Consider the following 25,588-nt stretch of genomic DNA (forward strand, 5'->3'; position numbering starts at 1 on the left):
CACAGATAAACCCAAAAAAGTGGATGGAGGGAGTGCCGCTGTAATAGCTCAGTGGTTAGAGCATCGAACGCGTAATTCGAAGGTCGTAGGTGCGATTCCTGCTTACAGTTGGTAATTTTTTCATCCACTTTTCTTTCTTCTTATTTACATTCCATTAATGTTAATAACTTCCCCTGTACATTCCTTGGCATTACTGTCTGTTATATCTCATTATTATTGTGTTAAAAACACGGAAAAACGAGCCCTTAGGTATACACTTCTTTCCCTTATTTCATTGAACGAGGGTCTCGTACTGGCAGACTTGGTGTGTTTAGGTTGTATAAGAGGGACAATTAATCAGCTGCCCGCTCATAATAAGTTCACGTGCTACGTGACGCCAAACATGCGCATAAGAGTGTTTTCACACTCGTTGTTTGGCTTATAGATGGCGCTGACTGTCGCTCCTACTTCTAAATTCACAGATAAACCCAAAAAAGTGGATGGAGGGAGTGCCGCTGTAATAGCTCAGTGGTTAGAGCATCGAACGCGTAATTCGAAGGTCGTAGGTTCGATTCCTGCTTACAGTTGGTAATTTTTTCATCCACTTTTCTTTCTTCTTATTTACATTCCATTAATGTTAATAACTTCCCCTGTACATTCCTTGGCATTACTGTCTGTTATATCTCATTATTATTGTGTTAAAAACACGGAAAAACGAGCCCTTAGGTATAAACTTCTTTCCCTTATTTCATTGAACGAGGGTCTCGTACTGGCAGACTTGGTGTGTTTAGGTTGTATAAGAGGGACAATTAATCAGCTGCCCGCTCATAATAAGTTCACGTGCTACGTGACGCCAAACATGCGCATAAGAGTGTTTTCACACTCGTTGTTTGGCTTATAGATGGCGCTGACTGTCGCTCCTACTTCTAAATTCACAGATAAACCCAAAAAAGTGGATGGAGGGAGTGCCGCTGTAATAGCTCAGTGGTTAGAGCATCGAACGCGTAATTCGAAGGTCGTAGGTTCGATTCCTGCTTACAGTTGGTAATTTTTTCATCCACTTTTCTTTCTTCTTATTTACATTCCATTAATGTTAATAACTTCCCCTGTACATTCCTTGGCATTACTGTCTGTTATATCTCATTATTATTGTGTTAAAAACACGGAAAAACGAGCCCTTAGGTATACACTTCTTTCCCTTATTTCATTGAACGAGGGTCTCGTACTGGCAGACTTGGTGTGTTTAGGTTGTATAAGAGGGACAGTTAATCAGCTGCCCGCTCATAATAAGTTCACGTGCTACGTGACGCCAAACATGCGCATAAGAGTGTTTTCACACTCGTTGTTTGGCTTATAGATGGCGCTGACTGTCGCTCCTACTTCTAAATTCACAGATAAACCCAAAAAAGTGGATGGAGGGAGTGCCGCTGTAATAGCTCAGTGGTTAGAGCATCGAACGCGTAATTCGTAGGTTCGATTCATGCTTACAGTTGGTAATTTTTTCATCCACTTTTCTTTCTTCTTATTTACATTCCATTAATGTTAATAACTTCCCCTGTACATTCCTTGGCATTACTGTCTGTTATATCTCATTATATATATATATATATATATATATATTGAAAATGATTTTATTGGAGTGTGCTGTGACGGTGTCCATAAGATGAAAACACGATCGAGACAGAGCAACGGTCAAGCAGATGCCGGCGACGATCAGCACGAGATGAGCGAGAGAAGCCTTGCTTGCTTGCTTGCTTGCTTGCTTGCTTGTTCCTTTCTATTGTGGCTCTCACCCACTAAGGGGGATTGGCCAAGAAGCCGGTGGTTAATGCAAGTCAATACCTTTAGATTTTCTGGACTAGGGTAATATGATTACTGTGTTTTGACTGTGAAATTAATTTGGCGCAATGTAAAAAAAAGAAAAAAAGGGGGGAGAGAAATAATAGAATTTGTTGAATGTCTGAGGTGGAATCGTTATATGAAATTCTCCGGAGAGTTGAATCATTGCAGTGTATCAGCTAAATAATAAGCGGTAGTGTGGATAGTAAAATTCGAGAGCTGATCGCTGACTCAGCAAGGTAATCTTCTTGTGTTATATATGAATTCGCAGAGAGCCCCGCAGATGTTCCTGTCGCTGTGTCCCAATGAAGTGGCCCCAAAAGACAAAATATTGGGAGTATTAAGTGATATTCCTAGTTTTTTGAATAAAATTTCGAAGCAGTTTTTTCTTTGATTTTTGAATCGGTGACACGTGAGAAGCCCAGAACCCAGTACCCAAGCAGTGGCGATATTGCTTGCCAACGATGCGTTTTCTTCTTCACAATTTTACCCCGCCGAAAAAGAGCTATCCTGGCGACCTAAGAGCCTGGAGGCAGAGGGATATGATATGGCTTAAGGCGGGCGACGTGAACGATGTCATTACCACGCCGGCGCATGTCGTCAGATGGGGAAAGTGGCTCAATGAGGAAATTCGCTGGTGAGGTTTGCTTTTTTATTTATTTATTTCAACATTCGGGATGCTGAGACCGTGGTCAAAAAGCCTCTAATGGGCTTGACTGGGACCACGACCCCTTACAAATGGGCAGCATAGGCACCACTTTTATTGCAGTGACAATGTACAAAAATTTGAGCACGCATAAAGCATAAAGTATAATAAGCATAAGCATAATAAAGCATAAGCATAATAAAGCATGAAGATTGAAAAGTAATAAGCTCAAAGAAATGACCGTAATTATTTCCTTACACATACGATATCAATAAGAGAGTGTAACGACGCAAGAAAAGAAAATCGCAAGATTAGCACCAAAGTAAAAAAAAAAATATGGGGCATGTGCCCATACGCTTACTACACTTACAATCAGAACAGTCACTCAAATGGAAGACGATATGGCATTCAAGTGAAACGGCAGGAGGAAGCGCAGCATTTCTTTGCCGTAGTTAATGCGCGTGCGCGGGATAAGCCATGTGTGATTGAAACGCGTGTTATAAAGAACTTTGCGGTGGTTTAGGTTGGCAATGGTTCCTAAAAGGTTGTCGCCTTTTAATCCTGCCTGGTAGCGTTTCACAAGCATTGCGCGGTAGTATTCAGGTAGAGGTAGCAGCTTCATGTCGTGAAATATGGGAGTGGTGTGACTGTGATATGGAGCATTGCAATGGCACGAACAGCCCTTTTCTGTATGACGTGCAGTTTGCGGATATTTGTTAGAGTTGTCGTACCCCAAACCAGATGACAGTAGTTGACGTGAGATAAAAACAGGGATTTATAGATGAGAAGTTTAACTGCCTTAGGTAGCGAGAAACGCACCCCGGATAATATGCCCGAAATCCTTGATATAGTGCCACATAGTTTTTCAGTGTGTGCGTTCCAAGACATGTGTTGATCGAAAATTATTCCCAGACACTTAATACGCTGTACTATCTCAAGTTCTGAACTGCCAAGGTTTAATGGGACACGACAAGGGGTTTGTTTATTTTTCAGCCTGAAATATACAGCTTTTGTTTTTGATGTGTTAAGTTTTAAACAGTTAACGCATGTCCACGTGGCCAACTTCGCCAGTACCTCATTTGCGTCATTAATTAAGCTTGTATAATTTTCAGCAGTAAGAAGCAAGGTTGTATCATCAGCATATATAATACATTTTACAGACGTGTCAATTTTTAGAATATCATTTATGTATATACAAAAAAGCAGAGGCCCTAATATGCTACCTTGTGGTACACCCGCTGAAATTTTTAGTAAGTTGAAGGTACAATTGCTGACGACTACTTCCTGCTGCCGATAAATTAGGTATGATTCAATGAGTTTTAAGAAAACACCTCGAAATCTATAGTGTGCACATTTCTTTAGCAGCGTAATGTGATTTATTGTGTCGAACGCCTTTGAATAGTCTACAAAGATGCCTAAAGTGTGTAGTTCGCGTTCAAAAGCATTTAGTATAAATTCTTTCTGTTCTAAAAGAGCATGTTCAGTCGTACGGCCTTTGATAAAACCAAACTGCGAAGGAGTGATGATGTGGTGCTTATCTAGGAAAGAAACCATACGCTTTTGAATTAGTTTTTCCAGACCTTTTGAAATTACTGGAAGTATAGATATCGGTCGGTAATTGTTTAGTGCATTTTTATCTCCTCCTTTGTACAGCACAACCACTTTTGCAACTTGTAACCTTTGTGGGAAAATTCCTGTGGAAAAAGCAAGAATAAAGATATGCTCTAATAATTCAGCAATGATATCTAATACGTGTTTGATGGGCTTAATCTGTATGTCATATGCGTCACAACACGGGCTGTTTTTACAGACGAAAAAGCATGTGAAAGTTCACCAGCTGTTGTTGGCGCCAAAAACGCGCTCTCAGAGATACTGTTCATTATGTGGTACAAGCTGAATTGTACTGTTCCTTTGCTAGAGATACAAAATAATCATTGAATAAGTTTGCTAAATCATCCTTACAAATAACGTCACCGTCTATCACAAGCTCAGTAGGCCTGAAGTCATCACCGTTACGGCCAAGAAATTTGTTTAGTCTAGACCATGCCAAGTCTTGTTTATTCATTACATCTTTGTTGAAGATGCTGTTTAAGTACGTTCTCTTTTTGTAACGCAACAGGCTGTTTACTTTATTTCGCTGGGCTTTGAAACGTTTAAGCGTTTCTTCGTTCTTGTTTTTCAGGAAGTTTTTGAACAATTTATTTTTACGTTTTATTTCATTAAGACAACTTTTAGTCAGCCACGGTTTTTTGGCTTTGCGCGTATGCTTGAGCTGTTTGTACGGAAAGCATTTCTTGTACACCCTTATCAGTTTGTCATGGAAAATATCATAGGCGGCTTCAGGTTCTTTCTTGCAATACACGCCTGACCAATCGGTTAACGATATCTCCTTGCGAAATGCAGCCAGTGTATGTTCAATAATATCTTGAATAACTATCGGTTCTCTGAGTTGGGATGGCGCACAGTTTACGGTTTTGTTTATCAGCATAAAGATAGGATGGTGGTCACTGATGGGTGCGCTTAGTACGCCGGACAAACATTTCGAAGCTTCTATGTTAGTAATGAACATATCTATTAATGTCGCAGTGTTTTTGTCAATGCGGGTTGGGATGGTGATAACATTAGAAAACCCATTGGATTCAATAACTTGACAAAGTTCTAACTGACTTTCTGATGGCTTTGCAACGTCGATATTGAGATCACCTGCAAGAACTAGTGTACTACCAGTGTCTCCAACCCAACGCAAGTATGTATCTAAGAATACTGAGAAGTTCGACTTGTTACCACTAGGAGGGCGGTATAAAACACCATAAACAAAACCGTCACTTTTTACAGTCAGTATTTCATAACCATTAGTGACATGCGAAAACTCGTGAACCAGCCTACATTTTACTGAGTTTTTAGCCATCATCAAAACACCACCTCCTATTTTTGTTGGGCGATTCAAAAAGAAGGTTTCACAGCCGGGTGATCTTAGAACCTCAGATTCATCCCTGTACCATGTTTCCGTCATCATAAGAACATGAGGTTCAGAGCGTATAGTTGAAATAAGGGCGGTTATTTGGTCTTCTTTATTTTGCGCAGATTGTGCGTTGAGATGAAGGAAGGACAAGCCAATCTTTTTCGTGGAAAGTAATGCGCCTAATTTTTCGAGTGTCACGTGATCTTTGTCTGCCATCTTTCTCTTTAGGTAACCGTCACTTTGGTCATTAACAGTGGCTATTCTCTCATTACTGAGAGGTTCTGCACGCTGGCGATGACGTGAACTCGGCTGTCCTCAGTTTTTCGCACCTTGATGCGACCATTGTCCACCCACAGAAACTTCCATTGCTTTTCTCTCTTTAGTGAGAGCGCTTGTGCAAACAATCTTTTGTTGTTGGGTGTGAGGTGGTCATTAACGTACACATTGGCACCTTGTGACTGAGCAAAACCGAGTGACTCAGTTGTTAGACGTGCCCTGCGTGCTTTACGCAAAAATTCATCCTTCTTGACCCGAGAACAAAACCTCGCGATTGTGTTCGTGTCCTTTTTTGCTGGCACGCGATGCACAGCGTCGATATCATCCTTTTTTATGGGACAGTCAATTACATCACCCATTTACTGAAGAATGGTGGCGCAATCATCCCCCTTTTTTAATGGCACACCCTTTATCTCAACGTTGTTAAGTCGCGAACGCTGTTCCATGTCAGCCAGTTTAGCAGCCAGTTCATCATTTGATTTTTGAAGAGACTTGTTTTCGGCTGAGGTAAGCTCATGCTTCTTTTTCATTTCTTCATAAAAAGTGCTGATGGCAGAGACACTTTCACGAAGCTGTTCAATTTCGGCTCGAAGCTGTTGCACTTCGCGTGAAAGCTCAGCATTTGACGGCATCATATAAACGTAACAGTGACTACAGCACAATAACCACTGGCAGCAGCAGTCGCGACAACAAAAGTAGAAGCAAAAATCAGCGGTGCAATTAATGCACAACCAACCTGCGCAAAGGAAGAACGTTGCTCAGTGGACTCGACTTCCTGCTGCCACGACCGCCACTGCCAAAATGTGGCTACACGAGCACAGTGGTGAGCCTAAGTAGTGTCTCCGGTAGGTGTCCTCGCAGTCCGTGCTTGCGCAGAAAGTTCGTTCTTTGTGGCCGTAGCGACAGGGTAGTGACGTTGCTTGACCAGATAATCCAAGTAGACGGGTCGAGAAATCCAGAGAATATCCCGATAGCCCGAGGAGCCAAACCAGACAACTGTCACGATATGCACAAGTCAGCACCTGCGCAAAGGAAGAACGTTGCTCAGTGGGCTCGACTTCCTGCTGCCACGACCGCCACTGCCAAAATTTTAAAACGTGATAAGGGCCCTCGTACTTTAGGACGAGTTTTAAGGAAAGGCCGGGGGTCTGGTAAGGAACAACCAGCCATACAAGTGATCCCGGGGAACAGCTGTGGCTTCCTTCATAGTCGGCGTTGTTTTCTTTTTGGCACTGCTATTCATGTGACGTAAAGGTGCGTGTGAGTTCACGGCCCTCTTCCGCTTTTCGGGCAGCTTCTGACACAGATGAGCATTCGGATGCGTCAGGATGGTATGGAAGGGGAGTGTCAATGGTGTGGGATGGTTCGCGTTAATAAAGAAGAACGAAAGGGGAAAAATCCAGTGGTAGACTGTGCCGCGGTGTTGTATGTGAACGTGATGAAGAATGCGATCCCAGTTAGTATGATCAGATGTCACATACATCGTGAGCATATTGCCGAGGGTGCGGTTAAATCTTTCCGTGAGCCCGTTAGTCTGCGGGTGGTATGCCGTGGTCTTGCGATGAACAACATGGCATTCAGAAAGCAGAGCCGTGACGACTTCTGATAGGAATGCTCGACCTCGGTCCCTTAGTAGTCCTCGAGGTGCACCATGTCGTAGTATAAAGCGATGGAGGACGAAGGACGCTACGTCCTAGGCAGTGGCACTTGGAAGAGCGGTGGTCTCAACGTAGCGTGTTAAATGGTCCACAGCGACTAAACGAAAGCCCTGCATAAGCTCCTAGCATCTTTCTGGAATCTAGGAGAAGAATAAATTATACCACAGATTCATTCAAACTAAAGACTGTGAGCTGTTTTACCAATTCAAATCATGTCGTAATCGCATTGATAAGGACATAAAGAAAGCTAGGCGCAACTACTTTGAAAAAATATTTCACCACCGCTGCTGGATGCTCTGAGCTTGTGTGTAAAAGGCTAAACACTGTCTCAAATGTAAACACCACCCCTGAAAAGACTACGAAATTAGAGGTAAATGGTGAAGAACTCTCCGGTACACTGCTTTCAAACGCTTTTAATAAGCATTTTGTTAACGTTGCAAACATTTTCTATGGGCAATACAATGTAAATAGCCTTCCTTGCATTACAAACACAATTTTTTGAACCTTGTAAATGAGCCTGAAGTAATTTATATAACTCATCACCTAAATACTAGTAAAGTAAAAGACATAGATGGCTTCCAGAATAAACCCATAAAGCATGTAATTGATTTATTAGCACCTCCTCTTTGTTATATTTTGAACCTGTGTCGAAACCAGGCTGCCTTTGTCTGGAGAATGCAAGGTGCACGTGTGACAGTGTTATTTAAAAAGGGTAATAAAATGACATGGGTAACTATCGCCCTATATCTATTTTCCAGTATTTTTAAAAGTACTTGAAAAAGTAATTTTGAATCGATATACTGAATTTGAAGAAAAACATAACTTTATAACACCTTAGAAGTGTGGCAGCTTGGGCTAGTTGGTATGGCATGACGATATTTATAGCGTGAAAACAAAACGACGACACAGAGACAAGAAAGACACGAAAAACACGTTCTTTCTTGTCTCTGTGTCGTCGTTTTGTTCTCGCGCTATACGTATCGTCATCGTTTATAACACCGTTCCAATTTGGTTTCCGCAAAGGTCTTAGCACTGAAATGGCGTTATTGGCTCGAAAAGACTTAATATTATTAGCACCTAATGAAAGTAAATTAGTCCTAGGAAGTTTTGTTGACTGCACTAAAGCATTTGATCTTACAAATCATACCCTTCTAATAGATAAACTGTTACGCTATGGCTACCGCGGCAAGGCGGCAGAACTCATAAAATCCTATCTTCAACATCGTATTCAGCGAGTCCACATAAACCAGAATCTCTTTAGTCCCCTTGCCGCGTCATCAGGTGTGCCACAAGGCAGTATCTTAGGCCCATTCCTTTTTAATCTCTATATGAATGACGTTATTGCCATAAACCTTCGGGTAAAATTTATAATTTACGCTGATGATACGAGCATCTTATTAATGGGGAATTCGGCTGATAAATAAAAGATCAAGCCAACTTAACCCTACATAAGTTAGACAAATGGGCATCTCAAAACAGTTTCAAATAAAATACAAATTGTAGTGAAGAAGATGAGTGCTACTCAGAAAGGCAGGGGGTATGACTCGGTCGGTGAAGAAGACGACGTTTGGTTGGCTGGATACTCAGACTGGTTCCGCCGTTACCACTTGACGTGTCGTGACCACTCTCCTGTTTTACAAAAGAGTGCCACTCTAAAACGCCTCATTTTAATTGGTGGAGAGTGCTGGGTAAAGCCTAATCCTGGAATTGCGAAACCGTTCGTTACCTCCAGTTGCTACAACGTCCACGGACGGTGATCAGCAGGCGGCCGCCTCGGCTCCAACTACTGCAGCTTCTGTCTGTCTCGGCTCCTTTCGGCAACGCGATCCGCCTACCTTCAGTGGAACCGATGACAAAGACGTGGAAGACTGGCTCGACGAATACGACCGGGTGAGCAAGCACAGCAAGTGGGACGATGCGCACAAGCTTACTGTCGTACAATTTTATTTGACTGACGTCGCCAGTCTGTGGTAACGAAATCACGAGAGAGACCTCCCCACCTGGTCGGCCTTGCGACCGGCGTTCGCGGACTTGTTTGGCTGTCCAGCGCTTCGCAAACTACGGGCCGAACAGCGCTTGCGTACTAGGGCTCAGCAGAATGGTGAGAAATACACCAGTTATATCGAAGATGTGATTGACCTTTGCCGGCGTTTCAACTCGGCCATGACAGAAGCCGAGAAGATCAAACACATCTTGAAAGGCATGAATGACGACGCATTTCAGATGCTTGTCACCAAAAGCCCGCAAACGGTAGCGGAAGTGATCCAACTTTGTCAGAGCTGTGATGAGCTCTGGGAACAGCGTGACACCACTCGTCGTGCCAGCGCGCCATGTGCAACGATCTCCGCTTTAACGTCGGCTGGCGCTGCTATAGACCACACCACTTTGCTTCTCGAGATCCAGCAATTTGTACGAGAAGAGGTCGCACGCCAGTTGTCCCTCGTGCCTTATACCTCCGAAGGTGCCTCATATACTTTAGCGCCATCAATACAGCAGTAGTCCAGGAGCAAGTGTCCGAGGTGCTACCAACAGCTTACGCACCACTTGTGGCTGCTCCATTGACCTATGGCGAAGCACTGAACGGAACCCGACGTCCACCTGTCGCGAACGGCCACGTTTCTTTGTCGCGAACGCCTACGTCCACGCGCGCCTTTGTCGTACCGACTGAGCCTATGTACCTGGCTGCCCGTCCTTTTTCCCGACCACCACCTCCGCGCTTTCAGAACCCTTGGCGCACTCAAGACAACCTCCCCATATGCTTCGCCTGTGGAATTGCGGGTAACGTGGCACGATTTTGTCGACGACGTGAGTTTTTCCTGCGTGACGACGCCAGGCCCAACAATTATAATTTCCCACAATGACCAGAGCCTGCTGTATCTGGTGAGACTGCGACCATGGACACATTTTCACCTCGCCGGAACTTCAACAGACACCGGTCGCCTTCATCTCAACGCCGTTCCCTTTCCCTTATGCTACGCCGACCTCGCCCTGTCCCTGAGGAAAACTAGGAGCCGCAGTCCCGGTGGCAAGAACTGCGGATCTTTCGAACTCCACAAGACCTTGTTTTTCGCCGTCCAACGCCGTCGCTGTCTCCGTTGAAGATATACCTGCTTTTGCATTGGGCGATACTGGCGCCGCAGGGCCTGTAATGACTGAAAAACTTTGCCGTCGACTAAAAAAAGTCACAATGCCTCTTCACGACTTCATTTTGAGCACAGTGAGCGAGCAACGAATTCGCCCTTATGCTGCATGCACAGCACGTGTCGCTATTGCTGACAATATTTATGTCGTCAATTTAGTACTGCTCCCGCAGTGTTCCCATGACATTATGGTGGTCGCTCACAACTTAAAAGTGCCTGCCTTTGAGGTAATGTCGAAACTATGATCTCGCCTAGATGATGTTAAGGCACTTCTTTTCTGTTATGGAGTAATTGCTTTCTGCCTCGAATAGTGACCAGCTAGCATAACTAGTAACCCTTTCCAGTCTGTCTGTTTTCAGCACAAAGACAGCGCCGAGTCGTTCACTGCTTGCGCCAGTATGCACTTCTATTTCGGCGTTTTCGTCGAAATGCGCGAGTAAGGGAGGCATCTGTAAGCCTTGTTTTAGTTCCCCAATGGCTTCCTCCTGTGGGATGTCCCACTTGAACTCGGCGTCAGTCCTCGTAAGGTTAGTGAATGGCTTGGCTATGCGAGCAAAGTTTTAACGAAGCGCCTGTAAGTTTTAACGAAGCGCCTGTAATAGGTGCACAGGCCGAGAAATTGAGGCACGATACTCTTGTCGCAGAGTGGCAGAAATGCAGCGATGGCGGCTGTCATCTGCGGATGAGGTCTAACTCCAGACTTGCTTATCACGTGGCCCAAGAACAAGAGTTTCTCGTACGCGAAGCGGCACTTTTTAGGCTTCAGGATGAGTCCGGAAGTCTTGATGGCTTAAATTAAAGCTTCAAGGCACCGGAGATTTTGTCGAAGCTTTAAAAAAACATGGCGATATCATTCAAGTAAACGAGACAAGCCTGCCATTTCAATCCTGCCAGCACTGTGTCCATAATGCGTTGCAAAGTCGCAGGTGCCCAGCAAAGGCCGAAGGGCATGACCTTCAACTCGAAAAGGCCACATGGTGTTATAAACGCAGTCTTTTCTCGGTCTCTCGTTTACTTCGTTCTACCACTAGCCTGTTTCGAGGTCCCTCAATGAAAAGTATTTGGCGTTGTGGAGTCGATCAAAGGCCTCGTCAATTCGGGAGAGAGGGTATACGTCTTCTTCGTTGTCTTGTTAAGTCGGCAATAGTCAACGCAGAAGCGTAGTGTTCTATCTTTTTTCTTCACTAGCACCACCGGTGGCGCTCGTGGACTCTTTGAAGACTGGATAATGTCGTCACGGAGCGTTTCGTCGACTTGTTTCTTCATGGCCTCGCGTTTTTGTGTTGAAACTTTGTACGTACTCTGACGGTGTGGCCTGTCATTTTTTTTCTAATACGATTCGATGTTTTGTGACAGGTGTCTGTCGAATTCTTGATGACGACACAAAGCAGTTCTTGTATATAAGGAGCAGGCTCTCGACTTGCTCGAGTAGATTCGGTGAAATCGTTGAGGGTGAAAACATTGCTGGCTTTCAGTATTTCTTCGATGTAGGCAACCGCCGTGCCTTTGCTCACGTGCTTTTACTCATTGCAGAAGTTCGTGAGCATCACTCTTGCATTCCCTCCCCGCAGCTCGGCTATTCCTCTAACGAGGCAAATTTTGTGGTTCATCAACAGCTGTTGGTCGCCTCAAACGACGCCTTGCATGTCTTGAGTGTCGACGGAAATGCTGATGCTGGAGCGAGGAGGAATGGCGACTCGCTCTTCCTGCACATTCAACGTTTGCTTCCTGATGACGTGTGCAGTGGCACTGCTTTTCTGTGGACGGTGTTAACTTTGTTCTCACGTCGATGACCGCACCATGGAGGTTCAAGAAGTCCACTCTAAGAATGTCATCTCTCGAGCAATGCTGCAGTACAACAAAGCTTGCAGAATAAATGTGACTGTTAATGGTCACTCTAGCTGCCCAGGTTCCCTCTGTGGTAACTAGGCGACCTCCGGCTGTACGGATTTCAGCTCTTTCCCAAGCGGTCCTAACTTTCTTCAACTTCGCGATAAAAGTCCCTCTGATGACGCCATAGTCGGCTCCGGTGCCGACGAGAGCTGTGACGCTGTAGCCGTCAAAGAAAATGTCGAGGTCACTAGTTCGGCGCCTGGGGTTGCGGTTGGATAGCGGCTATGAGGGCTTGCACCGCTGTTTCGATGTTCAGTAATCAGATCTTTTGGTCTTGGCGTTTAGAAGTCGGCGCTACATTGAGGTGACGGCGGGTTGTTAAAGTTTCGTCGTGGTGGTGTCGTCAGCGGCGGAAGATTTTCGGCAGTTCGTCGTGCAGCAACCGAACCTCCATCGATTGCTGCGCTTAGTATTCCTGATACGGGCTTGGCGACCAGCCCCGACTAGAGCTAGTGTACTGACAACAGTGTCGGGACATGTAGCGGCCGGATGAAGGTGAACGAGAAGATCTTCAAGGTGTCCTCTGCGTTCCGGCGCGGTACACTGCAAAATTGTTTACACCAAAAAGGGTGGAAAACGGATGTACCTATTAAAAGCACGCATATGATGACCTTTTTTACACTCCACTTTTCGTGAATTCCAAATTCGTGAATAAAACACTCTCAAAACACCCCATTTACACTCTTTCACTTGGGGTGTTATGAACAAGGCTACAAATGATTGATATGTGGGGTTTAACGTCCCAAAACCACCATATGATTATGAGAGACGCTGTAGTAGAGGCCTCCGGAAATTTCGACCGCCTGGGGTTGTTTAACGTGCACCCGAATTTGAGCATACGGGCCTACAAGGCTACAAATGCAGGACATTTTTGGGCAGTTTTGCTTATATTGTTAGTATACATTAACCATTTTGGTACCAGCAAGGCTACTACTACTAGCTGCTTGCGGGTCTAGTAATGAATTGAAGCAGGAAGTAATGTGACCGAAACGCAGTTTTCATCGATAAAGCACGCAAATTACTTTAAGAGGAAGATACAACAGGAGCGCATCTTGTCCAATAGAGTAAGGGCCAATCCTCTTGTATCTGTTCCTTTAATCCGTGTCATTTACGTGAGTAGTCATCACTCACAAAGTGCACTAACTTGCCTGAATAAGGTAGTGTTGCGCACACAGGCGTGGCGATGCGTGGATCACTCCCCCCTCTCTCATAAGATCAAAGCTTTTAAAGCTGGAGGTAAAACGTCTACCGCCTGAAAAAAAAAAAACATCTGCACAGTTGTTTAGCCGTAAACACCACGTCAACGGGCCATCAGGTCCCTTAAAAACGAACATTGACGTGATGTATTTTTAGCAGACATGATTTATTTAATTACCGTAGCGAATGTTCCTCTTCATGCGTCATTAAAGTGCGTCATGGAAGTAAGGAAGAGCACACCAACTATAAAAAAGGTAGAATAAAGTCATTTCGGTGACCTTGATGCAGCCTTGCTCACAATGACGTGAGCCTTGTTGACTAAATTGCGAACAAAGCTCTCCTAAAGGGAGCAGAAACATATTCTCCAGTTGTCTCTCTCTCTTTTTGTTTTTTGTGACTTTATTCTTTTAATTTATGTTACTTCTCCAGAAGACATGCTTCGGTCAAAGTCTTGATTTTAAAGGTAGTGAAAAACCAAGATTGATGAAGCATTTTCAGCCGCGCTCTTGTTCCAAGGACTGCAAGCTAAGTGCAAATATATTGTCGTGACATGAAGACAGAAGTGATTGATTTGTGGGGTTTAACGTCCCGAAACCTCCATTTGATTATGAAAGACGCCATAGTGGAAGACTCCAGAGATTTCGAACAGCTGGGGTTCTTTAACGTGCACCCGAATCTGAGTACACGGGCCTACAACATTTCCGCCTCCATTGGAAATGCAGCTGCCAGAACCGGGATTTGATCCCGTGACCTGCGGGTCAGCAGCCGAGTACCTTAGCCACTAGACCACCGTGGCGGGGCATGAAGACAGAAGTAGTATTTAACAGGTTGAGAAAGTAGCAGCAGGTCATTATGTCTTGTCTTATCGCCTAGAAGATCTTTGCTCATACCCACAAGGAAAATTGGCCACATTGTACCTTATAATGGAATTTTTTACAACACTTGCACAGCAATAAGATAAGAACAATAAGAATGTTCCTGTGAAAAAACGTGAAAAGGAGCAAAAGAATTCGATAAACCACAATATATAAAACAAATTAGCAAGAACGAAGAAGGGGGGCAAAGAATTGGATATAGCCGGCAGCAACACTAGCACCGTATCCTTCCGGTTGCCTGAATGAATTTATGTAGCGCTAACAGAATAGCACTCCAGCCGCAGCCAATTGACTGGCTCCAAACGATAAAAGAATGGATCTGGTAACTAGCAATCCGAGCATACCAATCGGCTTCTCAAGAATTATTCGGCGCAGTGAGGTGAAGCGGCGGCAAGTGAGAAAAATGTCATCTATTGTTTCTGGTTTATTGCAAACAGTAAATAGGTTCTTTATTAAAAACCTCAATTTACGGAGATAAAAATTTAATCAAAGGACTCTACAGCGAAAGCTTTTGAGGGTCACCTCACATTAACGGAAAAGGCATGTTGCGGTGTTCCATGTGAATTGCAAGTGCCCAAATTCTTCAGATTGTAGGAGCGATGTTTCGTTGATTTTTAAGAATAACAGGCGTTTGAATCGTTAGGCAGTGATGAAACAAAACTGTATAGCTACTAGGAACACCGGGAAATATAAAGATGCCGAAGCGAGCGAATCAGCCCTTTTATTTAGTGTAACTCCATCATGCCCGGGGACCAAAATAAGTCGTACTTTTGATAGACTACGCGGTACGAGGGACCAAAATATCCTGAGAGGAACAGACTGCTTTGTGGGCGTTAGATGTGTACAAACAGACAAAGCGTCTGCAATAATAATAGCATTTGATTGCTGACAACTTAGTTTTCGAAAAGCCAATGCAAGGGCCAGGAATTCTGCGAGATAAATTGGTGTGAAGTCAGGCAATCGGAGCGCAAAGGACCAATTAGGTTGATGAGAAAAAAATTGCTCGCAGCTTCCCTCGGGGGAACACTGAGGAGGATGCGGAGCATATAATTGGTTAACGGGGTGTTAAAGTGCGACTAAGTTGTTATCGAACCAAAGACGATCACATACCTTGCAGGTGTGGCCGAAGCTTCGGTCGAGGAAGTCGCGCTTGAAGCGAGCGTTGGGCGTGGCATACTGCTTGGCGCGCCACGCCGCTACCTCGGCGCGCTTGCGCTCGCGGGCAGCATCAGGATCGGCCTCTCGTCGCCGACGCTTGCACTCGGCTTCTTGTTTTCGAAAGTCCGGGTCCTCTTGTCGACGCTTACGTTTCAAAGCGGCCGAATCCGGTGCTGCTGCTCGACGCTGACGTCTCTCAGCGGCTTCACGTTCTCTAAGTTGAGCATCTTCCGCTCGACGCCGACGTTTACGTTCGGCGTCGCGAGCTCTTCTCCGCGCTGCCTTGTCTTCGGACGACGACTTGGTTGCGGTTCCGCCAACACTTTGGCCGGCGCTGGTCGAAGGGACGTCGATCATTGCGACCTCGGACGTCGACGCGCCGTACAAACCAACCGACGAGCGGCAACTGAGCGAGCGAGCACCGACCTTGAGTATATATACAGCGCGACGGCGCATGCACTGTCAGCTGTCGAATGTTCGAGAAGGGAGAGAAGCGCAACGGCGCATGCGCGCGCGTCAGCTGCCGATGTTCTCGAAGCGTGACGGCGCATGCGCGCTACATTATACAGCTAGCGAATGTTCGTGAAGAGGAGAAGCGCACGCGGTGTGTAGAGGAGGAAGGGTGCACAGATGGTGGAGGAGTGAAGCGCGCGCGGTGTGTAGAGGAGGAAGGGATGCACAGATGGTGGAAGAAGGAGGAGGAAGCTTGCGGACGGCGCCGCACTACAAGCCTCGAGTATTAGATGCCCACTTCAGCTTTCTAAAGATTCCCACTCCAGCTTTCTAAAGATTCTGCGTTGCATCCGTGGAAATTACTACGTAATTGGGAAAATGACAGAGATGGTCTTGAAGTAGGCCCTCCAGAACATGCTTTGGAAGTAACTTGGCATTTTCTGGGAAAATGTCACCGAGAAAACAAGTCAACTGGCACTCAGCATAGGGTTTGGAGAGTTAAATTCTGGAGGGAATTGTGAAGATCTGATAACAGAGGCTCAACGAAATTGAGTCGGGGTGTTTGATACCGACACGACGGGTGCCTGAAGAAAGACATTCGATATTTGATGAAAACTCTCTGTAAACAGGAAAGGGGCACATCGTAGAGCGTTAAAATGTTTGCAGGGTAAGCTGTCGAAGTCTACCATCAAGTGGAATAATTCGAGCTTCCAAATAAAGCACGCTATTCGCGACACACCTAGGTAGCCCGAGGCACAGCCGCAGAGCATGCCTTTCTAGCAATATAAAAGGTCTTAACTTGTACTCAACACTTCTGGAAAACAGAACGCAACCACACTCCAGAATTGGGCGTACGTAAAATTTGTATATAAGTAACGTATTCCTGCGCATCGCTGAATTACTATTGCAAAACCGGCGTACCCATCCTAGGGCGCTTTCTGCCTTACGGGTGTTTGAGTCTATTTGTTGCTGCCAATTTAAATTGTCCACGTAAACAATGCCAAGATATTTTAGTTTCGTTACATGTGGAATCAGATCGTTTCGATTATGCACTGAAATAGATACGGGAACTGATAGAGGGAATACAAGCAGAGCGCATTTGCTAACAACAAGCGAAAAAGACAGCCAGCCAAGCCATACCTCAAGCTCACTCAAATACGACTGTAAGATTTGATACAAACTAGTGATATTGTTACGTAAAACTGACACGAGGCGTGTCTATTTAAAATCTATATTCAAACTGATGCGTATGGCGTCGACTAAGATGGAACACAGCACGCACAAACGACAGACCACTTCCTCGTTGTAATCTTCTGCCCACTGATACGTCAGCTACGTAGCATTACCCCCCCCCCCCCCGGCGGTAAAAGCGGCGCCTCGGTGCACATTAACTATGGTCTTCAGTAGGCAGGTGGTAATTTTTTAGCCTGCTGACGTGCACAACATCACTGGGTGTAGGTGCAGGCAGGCTTGTGATCTCAGATGCAGGAATGATCTCATAGGTGACGTCGGTTACCTGGCGGATGCTACGGTAAGGATCCATGTAGCGAGACAACAACTTCTCTGATAAGCCAACTCGACGAACTGGGCACCACAGTAGAACAAGAGAACCGGGTGAGAAGTGAACGTCAGCATGCCGGCTGTCGTAGATGGCGTTCTGGGTGGCTTGCGAAGCTGAAAGTCTACAGCGGCCGATTTGACGTGCGTGGTCGGCACGAGCAATAGCATCGCGTGCATATTCGGTTGACGGCGTTGTAGTGGTTGGAAGCAGGCTGTCGAGTGGTAACTTCTAATCACGACCATAAAGCAAATAAAAGGGTGAATAACCAGTAGTGTCGTGGTGCGAAGAATTGTACGCGAAGGTCACGTGTGGTAGCGCCAGGTCCCAGTCATGGTGGTCGGAAGACACATACATCGCGAGCATGTCCGTTAGGGTCTGATTTCGCCGTTCGGTAAGGCCATTTGTTTGGGAATGGTAGCAAGTGGTCAGCTTGTGGTGCGTCGAGGAAGAGCGCAGAAGATCGTCGATCACACGGGACCAAAATTCGCGGCCACGATCCGTGAGTAATTGGCGAGGAGCGTCATGGTGTAGGATGACGTCGTGAAGCAAAATGTCCGCAACGTCCGTAGCGGTGCTGGTGGGGAGCGCTCGAGTGATGGCATACCTAGTCGCGTAGTCTATAGCAACGGCGACCCACTTGTTGCCTGATTTCGACTCGGGAAAATGCCCGAGAAGATCTATACCAACACGGAAGAAAGGTTTGGTTGGGATGGAGATCTGTTGAAGAAGTCCAGCCGGGGGCACAGTAGGTCGCTTCCTACGTTGGCATTTATCGCAGAAGGACACGTAACGGCGAACGGACCGGGCGAGACCGCGCAAAAAGAAGCGGCGATGCTTGCGGTCGTACGTCCAAGACACACCCAGATGACCAGCAGTTGGTTCATCGTGTAGCTCGTGCCGCACGGTTGAACGCAAATTTTTCGGCACGACAAGAAAAAGCTCAGGGACATCTGGGTGGAGGCTATGACGGTACAGCGTGCCATTTAGGAGGACGTACATGCGAAGCGACGTGTCGTTCGGAGCAGATTCGAGACGGTCAATAAGTTGTCGCAGAGAAGCATCACGACGTTGTTCATCACTAATCTGAAGAAACTGGGACATTGACATGACGCTGAGGCTAGGCTCGATGTCTAGTTCGTCGGGATGATCAACAGGGTAGCGGGATAAGCAATCGGCGTCCAGATGGAGACGTCCAGACTTATAAACAACCGAGTAGGAATACTCCTGTAGGCGTAATGCCCAACGACCAAGTCGTCCAGTGGGGTCCTTCAGAGAAGAAAGCCAACAAAGCGCGTGATGGTCTGTGATGACACGGAAAGGGCGGCCATAGAAGTAAGGATGGAATTTTGAAACCGCCCAAACAAGAGCGAGACATTCCCGTTCTCTTATAGAATAATTGCGTTCAGACTTAGAAAGCACACGGCTTGCGTACGCGATTACACGGTCGTTGCCTGCTGAATTTGCTCCAAAACTACACCGATTCCTTGACCACGCGCGTCTGTTCGCACTTCTGTAGGAGTATCGGGGTCGAAATGTGCAAGAATAGGAGGTTTCGTTAGAGCGGTGGTGAATAGCTGAGAGAAGGCGTCAGCTTGAGGAGGGCCCCAAGAAAATGGGACGTCTTGTTTGAGAAGGTTGGTGAGTGGCCGTGCGAGTGCCGCAAATTTTTCCCGAACTGGCGAAAGCAGCAGCAGAGGCCCAAAAAACTGCGAACATCAAGGACAGAGCGTGGGACTGAGAAGTTTGTTACGGCGCGTACTTTCGCCGGGTCTGGCCGTACGCCGGCAGCGTCAACAAGGTGACCCAATACGGTAATCTGACGAAGACCGAAGTGGCACTTGGAGGAATTGAGCTCCAGGCCGGCCCGTCGAAATATTCATAGAATGGTCGAAAGGCGTTCAAGGTGGGTTGCAAAGGTAGGTGAGAAAATGATCACGTCGTCCAGGTAACACAAACATGTCGACCATTTAAATCCTTGTAGGAGCGTGTCCGTCATTCTCTCGAAGGTCGCTGGAGCGTTGCAGAGCCCTAATGGCATGACCTTGAATTGGTAAAGACCGTCAGGGGTAACGAAGCCGGTCTTTTCTCGGTCCATGTCATCTACAGCTATTTGCCAGTAGCCAGATCGGAGGTCGAGAGATGAAAAAAAGGTGGCGCCATGGAGGCAATCAAGGGCATCGTCAATGCGTGGTAGAGGGTACACGTCTTTTTTGGTAATATGTTGAGGTGGCGATAATCAACGCAGAAACGCCATGAGTCGTCTTTCTTTTTTACTAATACCACGGGAGTTGCCCAAGGGCTCGTCGATGGTTCGATTACGTTCTTCGTAAGCATTTTGGCCCCTTCTTTCTGAATAACTTCTCGCTCGGACGCTGACACACAGTACGGCCGACGGTGAATGGGCGCAGAGTCACCAGTGTTGATTCGGTGAGTGACAATTTTAGTCTGGCCCATGGGACGCTCGTCAGTGTCGAAAATGTCACTGTATGAGGCCAAAAAACTTGGCAGAGAGCGTCGGTTTGGTGAGGCGACAGCTCCGATCCAATCATGTTTCAAAAATTCCATCGTCTGAACTGGGTGACCGCGAGATTGCACTTCGATCAAGAGCAGATGCTGTGACAACACTGACATCGTCCTCTGTTATGGCAGTTAGCTGGGCTAGAGACATCTGGCAGGGCAACACTTGAGGGGTGAAACCAAAGTTAAGGAGCGGAAGTAACACGCATTTATCCGCTATGGTCGCGATGGTATAGGACACAGTAACACTGCGCGTTAGCCGAACGTCAGTAATTGGCGTAACAATATAATCACCGTCAGGAACGGGAGGGGTCGATGTCGAAGACACGTATGGGACGGCTTGAGGTGGAAGGAGAACAAAAGTGGTTTGGCTCAAGCGGCTGGTGGGCTTCGCAGAGTAGTCGGCAAAAAATGGTAGATCAAGGGTGAGGGTACCAGACGAACAATCAATTAAGGCCGAGTGTGCCGAAAGGAAATCAAGGCCAAGTATGAGGTCATGAGGGCAGCAGGCTAGCACGGCAAAAAGGACCACGGCGTGACGACCGGCAGTGCTGACATGAGCAGTGCACATTCCGATTACTGGTACAGTACCGCCATCGGCAACAGGTATTGTCTGCGTCGTAGATGGCGTCATAACCTTTGTAAGCGGCAGCCTAGAGAAGCGCTCATAATAGACAGGTGCACACCCGTGTCAATGAGGGCGGTCACAGTAACAGGGTTGACTTGTACTTCAAGCAGGCTATGGTGCGTGGGAAACGTCAGTAGAGGATTTTCGGCCGTCATTGGTATTGCAGCTTCACCTCTATAAGCTGCAATATCTAGTTTTCCTGCTGCGGTTGTCCAGAGAAACTCGGCGAGGAAAAGCGCCGAGGTGGCGGAGAGTGGGATTGGCGACGTAGCGGCGACGGGGAGCAAGAGCTGCAGTGACCGCGCGAAGAGGCGTCAGTGGAAGGCTCGTAAGATGACCACGAATAGAAATTGAAGGGTGCGGCGACTGAACGTCGAAGAGTCGTCGGATGCATGAGTGCCGAGGTCGAGAAAATCTGACGTGGTTTATTTGACCAACGTCGGTGACAATAGCGAGAAACGTGCCCAGGCTGGTGGCAGGAAAAACAAATAGGCCGGTCGTCGGGTGTTCGTCATTCTGAAGGGTAACGGAAGGGCATTGTTGGAGGTGAACGGCGAGCGTGTCCTTGGGAGTAGGACGGGACTTCAGGGCGAGTCAAGGGACATGGTGATGGAAGGCCGAGGTTCACAAACTCCTGCCTCACCACAGCTTGTATTAACGCCACTGACGGCTGTTGTTGGTCAGAGGCGAGCGTTGCAAAAACGGATGGCTGAAGAGGAGCCGGATAGGTGGCTTCGATTTCCCGACGAACAATGCTTGTGACGTTGTCATACGTGAGGGATTGGCGGGCGGCTTCACACGATGAGGTTGCGGCCGTGTTGGGCAGCCGGGTGAATCGCTCAGTAATGCGGCGGCTCTTGGCTTCTTCGAACCGCCGGCACTCTTTAATGATGGCGTTGTTGTAAACTAGAAGATTAAATGCGTCGTCTGCTATGCCTTTCAGCACATGGGCCACTTTCTTAGACTCACTCATGTGCTCGTCAATCTGGCGGCATAGGGCGATGACGTCGTGAATGTACGCGACGCACGACTCCGTCGACGTCTGTGCACGAGCCGCCAGTTGATTCCACGCTGTGATCTGCCGCCCAACGGTGTCGCCAAAAAGGTCGCGGATCTTCTCTTTGAAGGAGTCCCAGCTCGTAATATCCGCTTCGTGTGTCTCGAACCACACTCGTGGCGGGGCATCCAGGTAGAAAAGCAGATTGGCAAGCAAAAGAGTCGGGTCGCAACTATAGCCTGCGCTGACCCGTTCGTACCGGTTGATTCATTTGTTGACGTCAGCGCCATCCTGACCGGAAAATACCCCGTGATCACGAGTGGGAGGTAGAACGACGTATGTAGAAGTCAGGGTAGGGGCAGGTGGCGAAGACGATGGTTGTTCAACCTGTGACATGGTTGGACCTATGATGATGCGGCCGTTGCGGAGCTTCGTGATGAAGACGGGGAAGTACCCAGCACGTCCACCACGAAGATGTTACGTGAAAATGAGACGAGGCGTGTCTATTTAAAATCTATATTCAAACTGATGCGTACGGCGTCGACTAAGATGGAAGACAGCACGCACAAACGACAGACCATTTTCTCTTTGTCGTCTTCTTACCGCTGATACGTCAGCTACGTAGCAATATCTCGGAATGACAAGACAAAGAGCAATATCATCAGCGTAGACGTAAAGATGAACATTTTTATGAATGGGAATGAATGATATTCAGATAATGAATAAAAGAGTTGACAGAACTGATCCTTCCTCGCAGCACGCACGTGGCAATATGTTCTCATCGAATAGTGAGACGACCGATGCATGCAACGTTGCGAGGAGCAATGTCTTTACCGAAATGAAAGTGCTGATAAAATATCACTTGCATGACCCCGAAGGTGCAGTCCCTAAAGGCCCATAGACCCGTGTGTTTTGTCAGTGCTGATTATTGCAAAGATGAACCATCCTGAAGGCTGGATCTGTGGATTCATATTGTGGAGCACTCGAAGTGAAATGGTGAGTACCGCTTTTACGTTGTTCCGTTCAGCGCTTTGTTAACCGTGTGAGCATGCCAATAACGCCTTAAAACAATTTTGTTTTCAACTAGTTGATGACAAATCAGCATTTCTTTACTTAGAGAGAATATTTCTCCGAACTGTTTCATGGGGAAGATGGAGAAGTGTGATTGTGGGCAAATTTTTGGTTTGTTTGTTTGGATTGTTTGGAGTATAAAGCAAAGTGAGCATGCGCGGCTGTGGTTCAGCAAAGAATGTGAAGAGATTTTTGCGATGCCCTTTGTCGGCTGCCTTGTTTAACGGGGCCCACTCGTGATGAACATCAACTTTAGTTTACTAATTAATACATGTGTGGGGACGCACCTTTTAGATATAAGCATCAACCGTATCTAAGACGCATATGCTTGGGCCTGTTGGTAGTTCATTTGCTCTTTCTTTTATTATTGCATTAAAATATCAAGAACAGAAAAAAAGGCCGTCGTGTTCATGTCGTTCTCTTCGGTCCTTTTTCGTTTTGTGTGCTAATACTACCATAATAACTCGGTTCGATGCCTCAGGTGACAACACAGCATATCGCTTCGCGTTAGGTGCACCTCGCTAAGTTTGCCTACTTGCTAATGCAATTAATTTCGTTAAATTCGTCTTCACAGGTATGTTCGTTCGCCCGCAACGTATCGTGACACGGCCGGCAGCCGTGCCTGCGTAGCGGATCGAGCACTCTAGCTGGACTTGTGTTTGAATGGACCTTTCGTCTATGTCTGTGGCCAACTTGCCTACTTGAAAAGTGCAAACGCTTGTTTGAGCATAACTGCTAACATTCGAGCACATTTTATTTTATTCCGCTTAATTCAGTCATGTATACCTTTCATAATAATTTTGCTATTCAGAGTTATATTGCCTTCACCTCACTTTGTCGTTCAACGTTGCTAACTACGTCAGATGTTAAAGGTATTTTTGCTATGTAAAACATGTTATTAGTTTTCTGTTGCACAAAAAACACTCTAATGTTATACATACTGCACGGTATCTAAGCATGTGTTGCAGCCAAAATGTAAGACTGGGCAGCATATTTATCGGGGAACACAACACGCACAGCCACTGAACAGCCTACGCTACATCGGGAAGGAGTTATGCTTTCTCAGCCTGCCAGCACTATTGAAACAAATTCCTAATTTAGCAGTATGCAATGGTCATTGAGTCAAAGTAACAGGGTCACTTTATTTCAAATTTCCAAGCCGATCTGGCGGCTATGGCAAATGTGTATAAAAAATTGTGCCCATTTAATGCACTGAAAACAGTGAGCTGCTAGAATGTTTCGGAGAGTGAGTGAGTGAACAACTTTATTCACTTCCTTCAGGTTACTGGGCTGGGTTCCCTTCTAGTAGCTGGTTAAAAGACCATATCTCTCAGCAGCTTTGGCCTGCTGGATTGCCCGGAGTTGATTATCTCGTCTTGAACTGAGCAGCGCAGTCCGTCAACACTCCCGAAGGTCCTCATTGAAGGCCACGTCTTTCGTTTTGCCAATTAGTGCTGGACACTCCCAGACAATATGAGTTAAAGGGGCCTTATTACTACAATACTTGCACGAATTGGTCATATAGAAGTCAGAGTAAATGTGATTCACAATTGCGGGATTAGTGCAGGTGCCTGTTGGCACTTGCCGTCATTGAATGGAGTGGGCCTGGTTGAGCTTTGGGGGGAGGCGGGGAGTATTCCCGTCGTTGAAGTGTATATTGTTAGATTATGTCGTTGAGTTTGGTAAGTCTATTCCCCCCCCCCCCCCCCACTCCTTCAAAGAGAGTCCGTACGGGTGGTGCCAACCACTGACATGGCCCGGAACGTGAGACCTCGAGCCACGTCGTGCGCCACCTCGTTAAGATTGAGCTCCATGTGGTCGAAGGGTGTATGGGCGGGAAACAAGAGAATGCATGCAATTTGGTCGTCAGAACGGGTTTCTCTTCTCGTGAGGACTTTTAGCGCCACTGAAGAAATCCTACCATTTGCGAAATTTTGGACTGCCGTTTATTAGTCACTGATATTATACTGGGCTTCGGTGTCAGCTATGGTGGGCCCGATAGCGACCTCCTCTGCTGTATCCACGTGATTTGTATTGATTGAAGTGCTGGTGACGCATTTGTGCGTACGGTATACAACCACAAAAACAAAACGGCGATAGTTTCGCTAGCACGCTGCATTGACGAAGACCGCCTCCTTATTGCTTCCATAAGTTCGGAGCATAATTTTGGCTCTACCGATTCTTCTACCTTTGTTGTGCTCAGGGTGCATGTTCTTTGGCAATGGTGGTATCATGAATTTAGTGCGGATTTTGCGTGGTATGTCGCATTTTATACCATGCTGTGCGTGGCAAGAAATGCCGAGACTATCGAGAATTTGGCGACCTGCTTTCGTATTGCTCAAGCGCTCATACTGCGATATCTGTTGCGCTTCAGTTATTTCTTCAACCGTGTTATGAAGGCCTAGTTTAAGAAGGAGTTCTGTTTTGGTACTGTGCCGAAGCCCTGACGCCTGTCTATAAACTCGCCTGATGTGCGCGTCGCATTTAGCTCTTTCCGCTGTCAACCATCGAATGCAGCTAGCGACATAAGTAATGTGACTGATCACGAAACAGTGGATATGTGGGGTTTAACGTCCCAAAACCACCATGTGATTATGAAAGACGCCGTAGTGAAGGGCTCCGGAAACTTCGACCACCTGGGGTTCTTTACCGTGCACCCAAATCTGAGCACACTGGCCTTGGACATTTCCGCCTCCATCGAAAATGCAGCCGCCGCAGCCGGGATTCGAACCCGCGAC

General features: G+C 46.5%; 1 protein-coding gene and 2 non-coding genes across 3 annotated transcripts in view; 2 read left to right on the forward strand and 1 right to left on the reverse strand.

The window, feature by feature from the left end:
* LOC142783966 (uncharacterized) overlaps nucleotides 1–25,588 on the reverse strand; it is a 309,142-nt gene that overhangs the window by 61,757 nt on the left and 221,797 nt on the right. The window lies entirely within an intron of this gene.
* TRNAT-CGU (transfer RNA threonine (anticodon CGU)) lies at nucleotides 494–566 on the forward strand. Its single transcript has one exon. It is a non-coding gene; the product is annotated as a tRNA-Thr (tRNA).
* Nucleotides 950–1,022, forward strand: TRNAT-CGU (transfer RNA threonine (anticodon CGU)). Its single transcript has one exon. It is a non-coding gene; the product is annotated as a tRNA-Thr (tRNA).

This window comes from Rhipicephalus microplus, unplaced genomic scaffold, assembly GCF_043290135.1.
Source record: "Rhipicephalus microplus isolate Deutch F79 unplaced genomic scaffold, USDA_Rmic scaffold_13, whole genome shotgun sequence".
Lineage (NCBI taxonomy): Eukaryota > Metazoa > Arthropoda > Arachnida > Ixodida > Ixodidae > Rhipicephalus > Rhipicephalus microplus.